Here is a 17,141-nt window from a genome sequence, read left to right on the forward strand (position 1 = left end):
CCAGCCACCTTAACATGAGCCACCACCTCTAGAGTTCCTTATTTATTATTTTTGGCCAAACTCCTACACTAGCAGTATACCTTTACCTCTATCTCCAGTGTGAGTCTTTATTCCACATACCACAGATATATCCCAAGTACAATGAATTTAACTCTCTCATTTTGCCACCGTCCTCATGATGCTAACACAATCTGCTCCACATCCTATACAATTGCTGTCAAAAATCAGGCTTTAAGCCACAATTCAGTCTGAAGGGTGGCTATAAAATTTTTGGTTTACTTTCAGTGCATTGTGGGCATTTACAAGAGTCATCACTGTTACAGGCTGGAAGTTGTGGTCACATTTTGCCATGTAGTCTGGGATGCATTGCATCTGCACATTCTGCAGTGCCTAGGGAAGAATCTACTGCATCACTCACTGCCTGCCACCAGTGTGAGCAGACTCCCATCATAAGTGCACTGAGCTGTACCATGCAGCTGCACATGATACACATATGCTGCTGGGGCCTGTTTGACTGTCACATCTATTAGCCTGCCCTAGCAAAGAACGTTCATGTCGCCTTCCATCAACTCAGAACACAAAGTCCTCCACATGCATGGACCATGCAGATCATGTGTTTGGTTCATAATGCATCTGTGATCTTGACAAGTAGCCTCACGCAACCCTCACTCGGGCAGCACCATCTTGCTGCCACCTGTAGCAGTGCAGTCCATTTGCCATCCATTCATCAGTGCAGCTACCTTGTTTCAATGTGGGAGTGTTTCTGCCTCACTTCTGTTGCGGCCAACAGCCACCACCAGGTCCATGCTGCCTCTACATGTGTGCCACTTGCATACAACCATGCCACCCACATATGCACTGCTGCCATCACCCCGTCACCCAATGCACGTCACATCACACCACACCATGATTGGGTAAGTACCCTTTAACTCCTGATTATCAAGAGCCAACAGGGGCTCTCAGGCTAGGAAATTATGGTTTTAAATGGAAAATGTGCAGGGATTACTGGCTACATTGATTACTCTGTGATGCCGGCATTAGAAAGAGGTCCATTTTGAATCATTAACACTCCTAATTTTGTAGGTACAACATTTAAATGATACTTGTAAAACTTTATTGCATTACATAAACCACATTGTTTGCCTTAATGAATGTGAGGAACAGTAGGAAGGACACTGCCATGAACAGCATTATTTACAGATGTGTGTTCTTAAGTGTTACGTTTAAGGCAATTTATTATGTCCATTTTTCATTCTTGGTTGATGGCTGAAGCAAGGAACATGAGGAAGTATTTGTATATGTATATTTTTTGCTTGTTATTTGTTAAGATTATTACAGGGCAGAGTTTTCAACTAATCTCCAGAACCTTGCAGCCTGCAAGATATGGATTAACAGCAACAAAGAATCTGAGCTCGTTATGGCACTTTTTCTGTTCAGATTTCATGCCACAATTCTTTCTCTCTTCTTTCCTTTGTCCTATCCAGTACAGTTTCCATGGGCCCCTATCAACATGGTTTCTGGCCAATTGAATGGACAGGGGGGTTTGTAGAGTTTATGCCACACCCCTCTCTTCTCAGAAAAGCATGTCTCAGGTGGGATTGAAATTGTCTGTGTGTAGGGGAAATGGCTTGGTGAGAGCGAATCCTTGTTGCAAAGTCATGTATAGATGCTATACTGGCATCTAGACTTAGGAAGGAAAGCCACAAACCATTAAGTGTCTCAATCTCATTTATCTTTATCAGATTACTAGCACAAGTAGGCAGTGTTAGGCCTGTGGATACCTACACAATCATCATAGTACAATTAGCATCTGCTGTCACCAGAACCATTAGGACATTGCATAACCTACCGTATTGTGGAACTAACACATTGAATTCTTTCCATCCACTTTCGCACTTTTATATAATAGTTGATTTCTCTCTCTCTCTCTCTCTCTCTCTCTCTCTCTCTCTCTCTCTCTCTCTCTCTTCCCTTCTTTGTGGTTACCTGGTTTCTTTTTGCAAACTATTTTTCAGTCCTCCTGTCCACACATGACTGAGAATAAGTGATGGGTTTCATTTGTAACTGGTGAACATAATGCTTATAGATATAATGTGTTTTTATGAAAGGTTAAATATGTTATATACAGTGACGTTGATGTAGGTGGAGGTTAACATTGTCACACTACAAGTCTGAGTAACCATCTGCGATGCATAAAAGCCATGTTATGTTGATTTCTACCTGTGACACATCAAAGTCCAATGCTGAGTTTCTGAGGCAACAGGCAGTTTTGAGCACTATAGAAAGATATATGTTTGGTTTCCATACAACATGAGTTTAATTTCTTTTCTGTCACATACGTTAAGTCAACACGTAAGTGAACAGTCTTCTGAATTGATGGTGTTTCAACTAATTAACTCCCCACTTTTTACCTGAATACTTTTATTATACTCTTTTTGTGTTAAGCCATTCCCCATTGGTAATTAAAGTGTCTGTAGCTTTTAATAATTAGTGGGAAGATTGTAGGAAGCAGTATCTAATAACTGATATCAAGAAACCAGTTGTAAGGACTCAGATAGGTCAGTGAACTTGTGTAGCTGGCTTTTATATTCTGTTTCAAGTGGCCATAAAAATTAATTATCTTGATGAGAATGAACTCAGTTTGCTTCTGAGAGACTGCATCAGGAGTACTGTTAAACGGGGTGAATTGGGACAGCAGGGTGACTCTGGACATTTTGGCACTGTTTTGTTTTGTATTGTATTGTTGGTTGGTTGGTTTGGGGGATTAAAGGGACCAGACTGCGAGGGTCATCGGTCCCTTTTTCCAATAAATTAAAACCACCCAAAGAGAAGAAAAACGAACAGCAGGAAAAACGTCAGACGACACAGGACAAGAAATACTCCTACAGAGATCAGCCAAGACAAATTAAAATCACACAGAGTGTGATGGTGGTTGGCCGACCATAGAGATAAAAAGGAAAAGCCAACCACTGAGAACACATAAAAAACTCAGCGTAAAATCGTAGGCCAATGGCCAGAATCAACACAAAAGAATAGAACAAACACTCAGAGTAAACGATAAAAACCCCCTGCCCGAATAAAACGTAAAACTAAGCCAGCCATAACAGGGTCATCAGATAAAAGGGCAGGGAGCGTATCAGGCAGCGCAAATGTCTGCCTGACCACAGCTAATAGGGGGCAGGCCAACAAAATGTGGGCCACTGTCAAAGCCGCCCCGCAGCGACATAGAGGAGGGTCCTCCCGGCGCAGTAAAAAACTGTGTGTCAGCCGGGAGTGGCCAATGCGGAGCCGACAAAGGATGACTGAGTCCCTGCAGTTGGCTCGCAAGGATGACCGCCACACAGTCGTCGTCTCCCTAATGGCACAGAGTTTATTGGGCATGATCCGATCGCGCCATTCAGCGTCCCAAAGCGCAAAAACTTTTCGGCGGAGGACTGCACGCAAATCAGTCTCTGGGAGGCCAACATCCAGAGATGATTTACTCGTGGCCTCTTTCGCCAGGCGGTCAGCATGTTCATTGCCCGGGATACCAACATGACCGGGGGTCCACACAAAGACCACAGAGCGGCCGCAACGGGCAAGAGTATGCAGGGACCCTTGGATAGCCATCACCAGACAAGAACAAGGGAAACACTGGTTGAGAGCTCGTAAACCACTCAGGGAATCGCTACAGATAACGAAGGACTCACCTGAGCAGGAGCGGATATACGCTAGGGCACGAAAGATGGCGACCAGCTCAGCAGTGTAAACACTGCAGCCATTCTGCAAGGAAGGTTGTTCGAAATGGTCCCCTAGAGTGAACGCATACCCGACATGACCAGCAACCATCGAACCGTCAGTGTAAACAATGCCAGAGCCCTGATACGTGGCCAGGATGGAATAAAAGCGGCGGCAGAAGGCCTCTGGAGGGACTGAGTCCTTCGGGCCCTGTGCCAAGTCGAGCCGAAGGCAAGGGCGAGGAACACACCATGGGGGTGTATGCAAAGTGGCCCGGAAAGGAGGTGGAACAGTGAAAACCTGAAGCCCAGAGAGAAGCTCTTTGACACGGACCGCGATTGTACAACCAGACCGGGGCCGACGTTCTGGCAGATGGACGACCGATCGCGGGAACAGGAGACGATAGTTTGGATGCCCGGGCAAGCTTAGAACATGGGCAGCATAAGCGGCCAGCAAACGTTGGCGTCGTAACCGCAGTGGAGGGACACCTGCCTCCACTAGTACGCTGTCCACAGGGCTGGTGCGGAAAGCACCAGTGGCAAGGCGTATCCCGCTGTGGAGAATTGGGTCCAGCACCCGTAACGCAGATGGGGATGCTGAGCCATAAGCCAGGCTCCCATAATCCAGACGGTACTGGATTAATGCCTGGTAGAGCCGCAACAGGGTAGATTGGTCGGCGCCCCAGCGGGTGTGGCTCAAGCATCTCAGAGCGTTTAGATGCCGCCAGCACGTCTGTTTAAGCTGCCGGAAATGAGGCAGCCAAGTCAACCGGGCATCGAAAACCACCCCCAAAAACCTGTGGGTCTCCACCACAGCAAGAAGTTCGTTGTCAAGAGAAAGCCGCGGCTCAGGATGGACCGTTCGGCGCCAGCAGAAATGCATAACGCGGGTCTTGGCAGCCGAAAACTGAAAACCATGCGCTGCAGCCCAAGACTGCGCCTTGCAGATTGCGCCCTGTAGCTGACGTTCAGCAGCTGCAATGCCAATAGAGCTGTAGTAAAGGCAGAAGTCGTCAGCATACAGGGAAGCGGAGACAGAATTTCCCACGGCCGCAGCGAGGCCGTTAATGGCTATTAAAAACAGGCAGACACTTAAAACAGAACCCTGTGGCACGCCGTTCTCCTGGACGTGGGAGGAACTATATGAGGCTGCGACTTGCACGTGGAAGGTACGATACGACAGGAAATTGCGGATAAAGATCGACAGAGGGCCCCGTAGACCCCATCCATGAAGCGTAGAAAGGATGTGATGACGCCATGTCGTATCGTACGCCTTCCGCGTGTCGAAAAAGACAGCGACCAGGTGCTGACGGCGGGCAAAGGCAGTACGGATGGCCGACTCCAGGCTCACCAGATTGTCGGCGGCGGAGCGGCCTTTACGGAACCCACCCTGAGACGGAGCCAGAAGGCCCCGAGACTCCAGTACCCAATGCAAGCGCCGGCTCACCATCCGTTCGAGAAGCTTGCAAAGAACGTTGGTGAGGCTAATGGGGCGGTAGCTGTCCACCTCCAAAGGGCTCTTGCCCAGTTTCAAAACGGGGATGACAATGCTCTCCCGCCATTGCGACGGAAACTCACCCTCGACCCAGAGACGGTTGTACAGGTCGAGGAGGCATCGCTTGCAGTCCACTGAAAGGTGTTTCAGCATCTGACAGTGGATGCTATCTGGCCCGGGAGCGGTATCAGGACAAGCGGCAGGGGCACTGTGAAATTCCCACTCACTGAATGGAGCGTTGTAGGATTCAGAAGTGTGGATGCGAAAAGAAAGGCTCCGACGTTCCATCCGCTCTTTAATGGAGCGGAAGGCCTGGGGGTAATTCGCAGAAGCGGAACTCATAGCAAAATGCTCTGCTAAGTGGTTTGCAATGGCGTCGGAGTCAGTACAAACTGCTCCATTCAGTGAGAGCGCAGGGACGCTGACAGGTGTCCGATAGCCGTAGACGCGTCGAATCTTGGCCCAGACCTGCGATGGAGTGACATGGAGGCCAATGGTGGACACATACCGCTCCCAGCACTCCTGCTTGCTTTGGCGGATAAGGTGGCGGGCCCGCGCACGCAGCCGTTTGAAGGTGATCAGGTGTTCAATGCAGGGATGTCGCTTGTGACGCTGTAGCGCCCGCCGGCGATCTGTAATCGCTGCAGCGATCTCAGGTGACCACCAAGGCACAGTCCGCCGCCGAGGGGACCCAGAGGAGCGGGGAATGGCAGATTCGGCGGCAGTAACGATGCCGGTGGTGACCGATTGAACCACCGTATCAATGTCATCATTAGAGAGAGGCTCAAGAGCGGCAGTGTAGGAGAACAAGTCCCAGTCAGCCTTATTCATAGCCCATCTGCTAGGGCGCCCAGAAGAGTAACGCTGTGGTAGTGACAGAAAGATCGGAAAGTGGTCACTACCACACAGGTCGTCATGCACACTCCATTGGACAGACGGTAAGAGGCTAGGGCTACAGATTGAAAGGTCAATGGCGGAGTAGGTGCCATGCGCCACACTGAAGTGTGTGTAGGCACCATCATTTAACAGCGAGAGATCGAGCTGCGACAATAAATGCCAAACGATGGCGCCTCGACCTGTTGCCACTGACCCACCCCACAGAGGGTTATGGGCGTTGAAGTCGCCCAATAGCAAGAAAGGAGGCGGCAATTGGGCTACCAGTGCAGCCAGGACATGCTGCGAGACATCACCATCCGGTGGAAGGTAAAGACTGCAGACGGTAACAGCCTGTGGCGTCCACAACCGTACAGCGACAGCCTCTAAAAGTGTCTGGAGAGGGACAGACTCGCTGTGCAGAGTGTGAAGGACATATATGCAGACGCCAACAGACACCCTTTCATAAGCTGCTCGGTTCTTATAATAACCCCGATAGCCACGGAGGGCGGGGGTTCGCATTGCTGGAAACCAAGTTTCCTGGAGAGCAATGCAGAAGAAAGGGTGAAGGCTGATAAGTTGGCGGAGCTCAGCTAGATGGTGGAAGAAACCGCTGCAGTTCCACTGGAGGATGGTATTGTCCATTGCGGAGAAAGGCGTGACGGGACTGGGAAGGCAGATTACGCCGCTGGGTCACCTGCCGCATCCGATGGAGCACCCGTGGAAGTGCTATCCATTGCGTCTGAGGGATCGGCGAGATCGAGGTCCTCAGCAGACGCAAGGATCTCCACCTCATCCTCAGATGCAGAGCTTTTAGGTAGCGGTGTAGTAGGTGCCACCGCAGGTGTCTTGGACTTACGGGTCTTCAAAGTCGTTTTCTCTCGCTGTTCCTTTGGTTGCCGTTGGTGAGAGGGCTTATTGGAGTCAGTCTCTGGGACCGAAGAGGATTGCGAAGCCCGTCGACCAGCGACCTGTGGCTTCTTCAGCCACTGGCTGGTGTCTGCTGTGCCGCTGGTAGGAACCTGAGAAGGGAGTGACCCAAGGGATCCCTTCCGAGCGAGAGAAGCAGAAGAAGACTTACGCTTCTCCAGCTTAGAAGTGGGGACTGGTGTCCCCGATGGTTTAGTGGGTGCTGCTCCCGAGGTAGATGGTGTGGGAGCAACAGCGAGAGAAGGGGCCCCCATTGTCAAGGGGGCAGGTGAGGTCCTCTGATTCTGAGAGCTGACTGTATAACTTGCAGCTGAAGGAGCTGGAGCAGGAGTGACAGTGGAGGCATAAGATGACATCATGCGCACGGGATGTAGCTGTTCAAATTTCTGCTTAGCCTCAGTGTAAGTCAGTCGGTCCAGGGTCTTATATTCCATGATTTCGCGTTCTTTCTGTAAGACACTGCAGTCCGGCGAGCAAGGGGAATGAGGCTCTCCACAGTTGACACAGACGGGAGGCGGAGCACATGGAGTATCGGGATGAGATGGGCGTCCACAATCTCGACATGTGAGGCTAGAAGTACAGCGAGAGGACATGTGACCGAACTTCCAGCACTTAAAGCACCGCATCGGGGGAGGGATATAGGGTTTGACGTCACACCGGTAGACCATCACCTTGACCTTCTCCGGTAAGATATCACCTTCGAAGGCCAAGATGAAGGCACCGGTAGCTACCTGATTCTCCCTCGGACCCCGATGAACACGCCGGACGAAATGTACACCTCGTCGCTCTAAGTTGGCGCGCAGCTCGTCATCGGACTGTAAAAGGAGATCGCGGTGAAAAATAATTCCCTGGACCATATTTAAGCTTTTATGGGGGGTGATAGTAACAGAAACATCCCCCAACTTCGTACAAGCGAGCAAGGCTCGTGACTGGGCAGAGGATGCCATTTTTATTAAGACTGAACCTGACCGCATCTTGGACAAGCCCTCCACCTCCCCGAACTTGTCCTCTAAATGTTCGACAAAGAACTGAGGCTTCACAGACACAAACGATTCCCCGTCAGCTCTGGTCAGACGAGATACCGGGGCGAATACCTGTCGCTCTCATTCATAGCCTTTCGTTCCTCCCATGGTGTGGCGAGGGAGGGGAACGATTTGGGGTCATAAACGTTACCTTTAAAATGGGCCCTTGAACGCTTAGAGACTGCTGGTGGCTGGCCACCAGCAAGAGAAGATGTGCCACACTTCATTGCGTGTCATCCACCCTGATGCCACCTACTCCGACCAAGGGCCCTCCCCACGGGTGCCACCCAGCCACAGCAAAGGCCACCTGGCAGGATGGCCATTGCCGGGAGTCCCGATGCCCCAGGGAGATGGGCATCTACTCCTTGGCATACGTGGGGAGTTAACGGCGCAGGCATCAGTAGAGCGATCCCTGTGTTGTCAGGGGGCTACAACCAAGAGGGTACATGGCGGCCCCACCACAACGGACTGGCTACCGTGCTGGATGTTAGGTGAAATGTGGTCCATGGTCGCCGTCAGTGCAGAAAGTGGCCCTGCACATCACTTGGCAGAAAGTGCACGCAGGAGCGTATCCATGCCCATGAGATGTAGAGCGGGCAGGACTGCAACGCAATGACGAAAAAGCTGGCGAAAGTTCTCAACGCAAGATGGACGCAATGCACCAAGTAAGGCGCCCTTCCCCAATCGGCTCGCTCTTCGGAAAAATTTTGAGATATGGAGGTCAAACCCGACAGGGCACCAATACATAAGGCCGAAACTCCTTTTTGTCGCCTCTTACGACAGGCAGGAATACCGCGGGCCGATTCTTACCCCCGAACCCGCAGGGGGGTGTATTGTATTGTGTTGGCAACAATGGGTAGCCATAATTATGTTTCACAGCTTTTTACTAAATGGTCAGTTGATTTCCCCAAACTAAAAGATACAGTTTATTATCAAGGTAAGTATTAGTTTAAAATATTTGAAAATGGTCAGAAAATTTGGGAAAAAAGTAAAGTAAAGTAAAATAAAAAATAAAAATGTGGTGAAATAGGAGTGATTGCTAGTTGTTATGATTTAACAGCATAAACACCGTTAATTTTTAAATCATTATCTCACTTACATATTTAATGATCATCAAACAAAGAAAAAAATTTAGACTCATATTCTGTATTGAATATTTTGATTTTAAAATTCAGTGTGAACTTGGGGTGACTTGGAACATGTTTTTTGCAGAGGAGAAACATTACATTATGCTTAACTAAAGAGTACTGTAACTGCTATATGCATAAAAGAGCAATAAATGAACATGTTGTATATCACAGTGTTTATAACATGCATTTTAGTCTTTGGCATTATTAGCTTATTGTTTTTATGTTAGATGAAGAGGCTAAGTTACGTTCCATTAGCAGTGGTGGCTGCTGTGTAAGAGCACAAGAGCACATGAACACCCTAACTTTTGATACCTTGCAGATTTACTGGTTATTTTTTGTTTAATGCCATTAAACGCAATATAGATGCTGCAGTCTGAAACATATGACAGTTAAATATACTGCACTACTGCTCCTCTAGACTGCATGAAACTTGGCAACAGGGTCTTGAGCACACCTTCAGTTGTGCACATTTTAAGCAGCTTCTGCTTGTGTGCAGCTCTCGTGACGTAATTGCCTTACGGGCCAAATGCATAAGAATTTGATGAACAACATGCACAATTTACGATTTGCACAGCTATCCCTGTCCACTCTACTAGAAATTTTCATCAGTTTTATCCCTGTTTCACTTGGCATAAATCCTGCTAGATGACAGTACACTCCTCAGATATGCTAATTCACTCACTATATATAGTAATAAAATTAGATCAGACATCAGTATATGTTAAAGTTGTACTGACAGTAAAAGTATTTTGAGGGTTTCTGAATGAGTTACAATATATTAAGTTATGAATTTTATCATACAGTAATTCATTTGAGGTGCTGACAAGGGAAACTCTCCGTGGCACTCCCCTCAGATTTAGTGGTAAGAGAGCCCAGTCGACAGCCCATCAAAAACTGTACACAGATCAAGTATGAAAATGGGAAGAAGGTGTACTGAACTGTGAAAAAAAGCAAAACAGAAACATTGAATGGTCCAAGGACCAGAAGAGCAGTATAGAAGAACTGTTTAGGGCAGAGGCATCATGGTTATGCCAGCACGGTAGCTCAGTATGTTCAGTCAGAGGGTTAGCTGCCCTCTGTAATAAAAGAACTGAGTGAATGGATCAATGATGAACTTGAATGGACATCATAGGATGTCTGCCCCAATCGAATGGAACAAGGCATAGCAAACAAAATGAGATTAAAAAAATAAAAAAAGTGGTTATGGTGTTCGCCTGTCAAGCGGGCGAGCCATGTTCAGAGCTCTGGCCTGCCATCTGTCTTCTTCTTCTTCTCCCTTTTAATTTTTTTATTTTTGCTGTATTCAAATTGGGGTCTATGTCATGGTGTAACATCCGTTTCCAACAGCGAGGTGTACAGAAGGGACCTATAATGACAGTTGACTCTGCACAACTACTCTATTAGCAGCCAGAAGTAAGTGTCTTCAAAATGGGAATTACGAACTTTTGATGACATGGTGACAAGTCAACTGAATCCTCCACTGGAAAACATTTCTGGTGTGTCATACATGACATTAGTGACAGTACTAACACATCTAATTTGTAGCCTCAGATATGCCTCCTTGCCCAATTTAGGTGTTCGTATGAATGTGAATGTGATTGTTTCCAAGGAAATGATGAAAACATAATAGTTTGCCACATAAGCTGCAACAAATGAACACAACAGTTTGACAATCACACAGTTTCTCTGTGCTCTGTCAAAACATATGTTTTTAACATTTTTGAAGTTTTGTTCCATTTTGGAAGTTTTGAGTCTTGAATTCCTTTGTTGTAACACAGTTCACACCCATTTATTTGTTGTTGTGAGATGTCTATGTGGTATCTTGCCTGCTCTCATAATTCATCACATTTCCTTACTATGGTAATGTATTCAAAACACATCAAACATATTTTATAACCAATGTATAGTATGAAAACTGCCAAGACTATAGAAAGAGAACAAAAATTTCAATGAGTGGACGGACAGTTCACAACGTTGTGGGGGGGGAGGGGGGGGAGGGGAAATGTTGGCACTAGGGAGTTTTGAACATGGCTCACTAGTCAAACAATCTGTCACCATGACCACATAACCACAACATTGCAGCTGTTCACTTTTGGTCCATATTAGACTTGTTAAGCTTGGACCATTCACTGCTCCTGTCTTGCTTTTTTTTTACAGTTCAGTACAGTTTTTTCCTGTTTTAATACTCGATCTGTGTTCAGTTTTTGATGGGCTATGCACTGGGCCATCTTACCACTATATCTGAGGGGAAGGGGGGGGAGGGGGGGAGGAGAGGGGGGGGGGGCATGTGATGGGGTTTTCCCTTGTAAGAATCATATGGGCCTAAAGCACATCACAGTCAATTGTGAGATTGTAGCATTTATTCATGCTTCTGAAATATGTTGATATTACAGTGAGTCAGGTTCATCCATGCTGCAAGCCATCATTGCATATATGATAATTCATGTAAAGCTCTATCACTGGTTTCTCTGATATTCGCTTAAATGCGGGGTCAACAGTGGTGTGCTTTAGGCCATTATGGTTCTCAGCGCCACAGTCATAATCTAGTCAGGAGACCATATTGAGACATTATTACTTGAATTTAATCATTTCCACAAACAGCACTTTATGTTTGGAGTTGGTTGTTTACTGTGCAGGAACTGGCTTTTGTGTGCAGTGTAAACATGAACTATGTTGAATCTATTTTAAATGCTAACAGAATAGTAAAGCTGTGAGGACGTGGGTAGCTCGGTTGGTAGAGAACTTGCTCACAAAAGGCAAAGGCCCTGAGTTTGAGTTTCGATCCAGCACACAGCTTAAATCTGCCAGGAAGTTTCATATCAGTGCACACTCTGCTGCAGAGTGAAAATCTCACTCTGGGAACAGAAAAGTAAATTACCAGGAAAAGTTAGCTGCAAAGGAACTAGGCCTCTAAGAACAGATCCTTTGATTGACAGAGTGATGAAATCAAATAAGTGTGACTACAAGTGAACATTTAACAAGTAAAGTGTACAGTTAGCACAAATTGCTGTGCAGGTGCAGCATAATAATATCTGATATTCAGCCAGGAAGTAAATTCATGAACTAATATGTCTCTTAGGTTGCAAAATGGAGAGTTGTGAATGCTTACACAGTATTTTGTTATTTCCGTAAACTGTACTTATGTACAAAACAACAAAATTCCACAAAACAATTCTTTCTTCTGTCAGATAAGTTATGCATCTTATTATTATTATTATTATTAGTAGTAGTAGTAGTAGTAGTAATAGTAGTAGTAATGTTGTTGTTGTTGGCAGTGGCTGTAGTTGTATAAATTTGTTGATAAGCATAACTGTTATACAGCAGATGCTATTAATTTCGCACTCTCAAATTTATGTGAATCTAAAAATTTGTATGTATACTCATGAGCCACCACTGTACATTAGGGTACATTTATATCTGATATTACTGTACTTATTTTTTTTTCAAAATATTTGGTTGAATACTATATTTTCAAGAAAATATTACTGTGCATATCTACAGGAAAATATATTCAGCTCTTTCTTGCTCAGGTTACAAACGCTATGTTCTTTTTTTATGTTTTCAAACTATTTATTTTTGTCATCTTTTCAAGATAATATTCCTGTAAGTATCTATACAAAAATATTTTCTATGGTTTCACATGCCCAGCATGACAATGGAGAATAATGTTGAATAATGTTTATTCAAGAAAGAACATCTCAAATACATGGGAAGTGGTCCTACAATATTTAGTTAAAATACAGAGAGAAAATACCCTTATCAAATGCAGTAAAGTAACATTGGGAGTATTACGAGAATGGCAGCAAAATCCCCAAACTAAACAGTCATCAAGGGCTCACGAGAATTAAGTCAATTTTATGATCACAGTATACAAAATATTCATTAGTTGAAAACAGTTTAGAGTTCAACATGATGATTCACAAATTAACATAAGCAACACAAAGAAAAGTAGCCCATACTCTGTCTGTCCTCAGTTCTATAATATAAGCAGAGCACACTCTTGTGAGTTAGAGTCCCTTCAAAAGTTAGAGTATTGTAATGGCTGTTTGCCACCCAGAATAAATCATCCACACCACTGAATCACACACAGGCAGTCTGCCTCCTTCCAGCGCTCGATACCAAGTGTACAGAATCACTCCCTTCATCACTTCTCTCAGAAATGTTCAGTCTCCACTTGTCTCCCATAGTGTTCCGGTACTGTCTGGCTTTCCATTAGCTGAAGGCCATTGTCACCAAAGATACATTGCTCTAACATGCTACAAACGTGATCTGAGTCATTTTGACCACTTGCCTGCACTAAAATAATATATTAGGCTACATGCAGACCATTTACATTAAATAAAAGTAATAGTTGGTTCATAAATACAGGCTGACAATTATTGAAGTATATGAAAAAAAATGTAAACTAGTCACAAACATGGCGTGCACACACTTTTTCAACATATCACTACAGATATTCAGGTTTAGGTTATGACATGTTTGATATGCCTGCCATCATTGGCGATGATGTGGTGCAGATCAATAATGGAATTCTGCATGACCCACTAAAGTGTCGGAACATTGATGCTATCAATTACCATGTGAATGGCTGTTTTCATCTCAGCAATGGTTTTGGGGTTATTGCTGTACACCTTGTCTTTAATATAGTTCCATAAAAAGGAGTTGCATATGTCTACATCTAGAGAGTATGGTGGTGAATTGAGACCCATGCCAATGGCCTGTGGCTACCCCAGAGCCAGAATGCGGACCCCTAAGTGCTCCACCAGGGCATCAAACACTATCCTGCTTCAATGGGGTCGAGCTATCTTGCATGAACCACATCTTGTCAAAATTGGGGTCACTTTGGATAATGGGGATGAAATCATCTTCACGTACCATTGGGAAGTCATTGTGCCATTAAGGAATATCACACCAATTACTTCATGAGTTGAAACTGCACACCACACAGTCACCTGATGAGGGTGGAGAGATTTCTCAATTGTGAAATGCGGAATCTCAGTCCCCCAGTTGTGCCATTTTGCTTATTGGTGAACATATAGAAATGAAAGTGGGTTGCATTGCTAAACCAGACTATGCAAGCACATACTAATTCCCACCATGGCCAACCATACAGTTTGAATGTCCGAACACAAACTGTTCAGAAGATATCATGATTTTATTTCATCTAGTTCAATAATTGTCACCATGAAAATAAGTAAGCATTCTTGTGCAAATGTGCTCACATTAAATGATAATGAACTTTCATTAAATATGCTTTATACACTTATATAGGACTGCTTGTCAGAAGTGTCTTTTGGCTTTCTTTTACAAAGGTGGTAATGCATCTGACCGACCACTTTTAAATGAGCACAGTTTTTGAATAGCACTTGCAATAAGTATTTAAATAAAGTGGTAGAGCACTTGCAGATGGTAGAGAGCTTGCCCATGAAAGGCAAATGTCCCAAGTTCGAGTCTCGGTCTGGCACACAATTTTAATCTGCCAGGAAGTTTCATATCAGGGCACACTCCACTGCAGAGTGAAAATCTCATTCTGGAAACATCCCCCAGGCAGTGGCTAAGCCATATCTCCACAAAATTAAAAGTTCTTAATTCAGAAGTTCACTGTGTAAATGTTTATTCACTGTGAAATATTAACTTCTGCAGTTTTAAAGATATTGAGATACTATGTCTTTGAATGAGCCTGGTTTTTCATAGATCACAGATGTATTCAGATTTGTGCTAATGTATTAAACTCAAAGAGCTGTAAATTAGCTATCTTTAAAATTTCCTGACACTACGGCATTTCCTGGAGCATCTCCTGCACAAAGGATACACAAGTAACAGCCGTCCAGATTTCCAGTTTTGCATTTTTCCCACACCTGGCCCTTTGCTAAAATGAAAATTGGTTAGATGTTATGAAACAGTCAAGTACAGATGAGGCATATAGTGTATTTGCATCGATTTATATGATGAACTTTGAGATGTGTTTTCCAAAGAAACTGACCAGAATCAAGTATACTGGATATGTAAAGTCAAGTTCTTGGATAACGCTTGGAATTAAGAAATCATGTGAAAACATGAAAAAACTGAATTCAGAGTTGAGGGAGTGTACAAATATTGATTTTATAGAATATGTAAAGAGGTATAGGAAAATATACCGCAGAGTAATTGCAAATGCAAAGTTATTAAGTAATAATATGGAAATAAAACAGTCCAGAAATAAAACTAAAATAGCATGGGAAATTGTGAGAAAAGAAACTGGGGTACCTACCAAAGACAAGGAAATTATTCTAAAAGATGAGGAGAAAGAATCGCAGATAAATATGCCATGCCTAATTATATAAATAATTACTTTTTAAATGTACCCCAGACATTAAGCAGGAATCTTGGGGAGCAGATTAAGATGGAAGCACCCAAGGCAGCCAGCAGTATGATGGCAGTTCCAACAAACGAAAAGGAAGTTTTAAAAGTGATTAAAAGTCTGAAGTCCAAGATGTCAGCAGGAGTAGATGAGGTGCCAATAATATTAGTAAAGAAAACAGCTAATCAGATAGTGAAACCATTGGCGCACATAGCAAACTTGCCAATGGCTGAGGGCGTGTTTCCACAAAAACTGAAAATTTCTAAAGTCATTCCCCTGTTGAAAAAGGGTGATAAACTTAAAATAGAAAACTACAGACCTGTCTCACTCCTCCCAACTTTCTCTAAAGTTTTAGAGATACTAATGAAATATAGAGTCACACATTATCTTAATATGCACAATCTGATAAACACTAATCAGCATGGATTTCAAGCTGGGAGAAGTACCGAAACAGCTGTACTAGAATACACAAAAGAAATAATCACTAAATTGGAAGGGGGAAATAGTGTAGTTGGGATAAATCTAGATTTGTCAAAAGCCTTTGACACTGTTGACCACAGCATACTTTTGAAAAAGCTTGAAGCTATAGGTATCACAGGACCGGTAAAAAAGTGGTTTGAGTCTTATCTGGAAAAGAGAATGCAGGTGGTTGAAATTACAGCACAAAATATTAATCAAAAAATTAAACTAAGATCAGATCCAAGGGAGGTCACAGTAGGAGTACCCCAAGGAAGTGTATTACGCCCCTTGCCGTTCCTCATTTACATTAATGATATTCAGGTGTCAGAGAGAAAAGCTAGAATCATGTTATTTGCTGATGATACTAGTTTAATAGTGATATGAAGCAGTCATTGCACAGTACTGTTGACCATGTCCTACAAGATATACAAAAATGGTTTAGTGCTAACAAGCTAACACTGAATGCAAAAAAAACTAATTATGTACAATATGGAAAAATAAGTGAACAGGATGACCTAAATCCCACCATGGAGGGCAAACAACTTGAAAGAGTACAGTGTGCAAAATTCCTGGGTATGCACATTGATTTCAAGAGTTTGTAGTAATGACTGTACCAGATTAGTATATTTTGGTTATTTTCAGTCCATTGCATCTTATGGGATAGTATTCTGGGGAAAAACAAATTGTCGTCTAAATGAGATTTTCAAATTACAAAAACGTGCTATTCGGATAATGACCCACAGCCCACCTCAAACACATTGTAGGCTCCTTTTTAAAGCATTGAAAATTTTAACAATTCCATCATTATACATTCTGAAATGTCTGTTGGTGATCAAAAGAAATCAGGACAAAATGAAAACCAATACAGACTTCCATAATTACGATACACGGCAATGTAAAGATCTCCACATACAAGCTGTAACAAGGACCCGAAGCCAGAAACATGTATGTAATCAAGGCATCTAACTTTTTAATGCACTACCAAAACATATCAAAGAGCTGGAAAATGAGGATAAATTTAAAACTGTTGTAAAGAACCACATGCTTGACAAATGCTATTACAGCATAAGTGAATCTCTCTGTGCAACTGTATAAAATATATGTTTAAGTTAATGTGACAAATGAAATTACATCAGTGCATAATAAATTATGATATAAAAACACTTATTAATTGTA

Source organism: Schistocerca nitens, chromosome 3 (genome assembly GCF_023898315.1).
Source record: "Schistocerca nitens isolate TAMUIC-IGC-003100 chromosome 3, iqSchNite1.1, whole genome shotgun sequence".
Lineage (NCBI taxonomy): Eukaryota > Metazoa > Arthropoda > Insecta > Orthoptera > Acrididae > Schistocerca > Schistocerca nitens.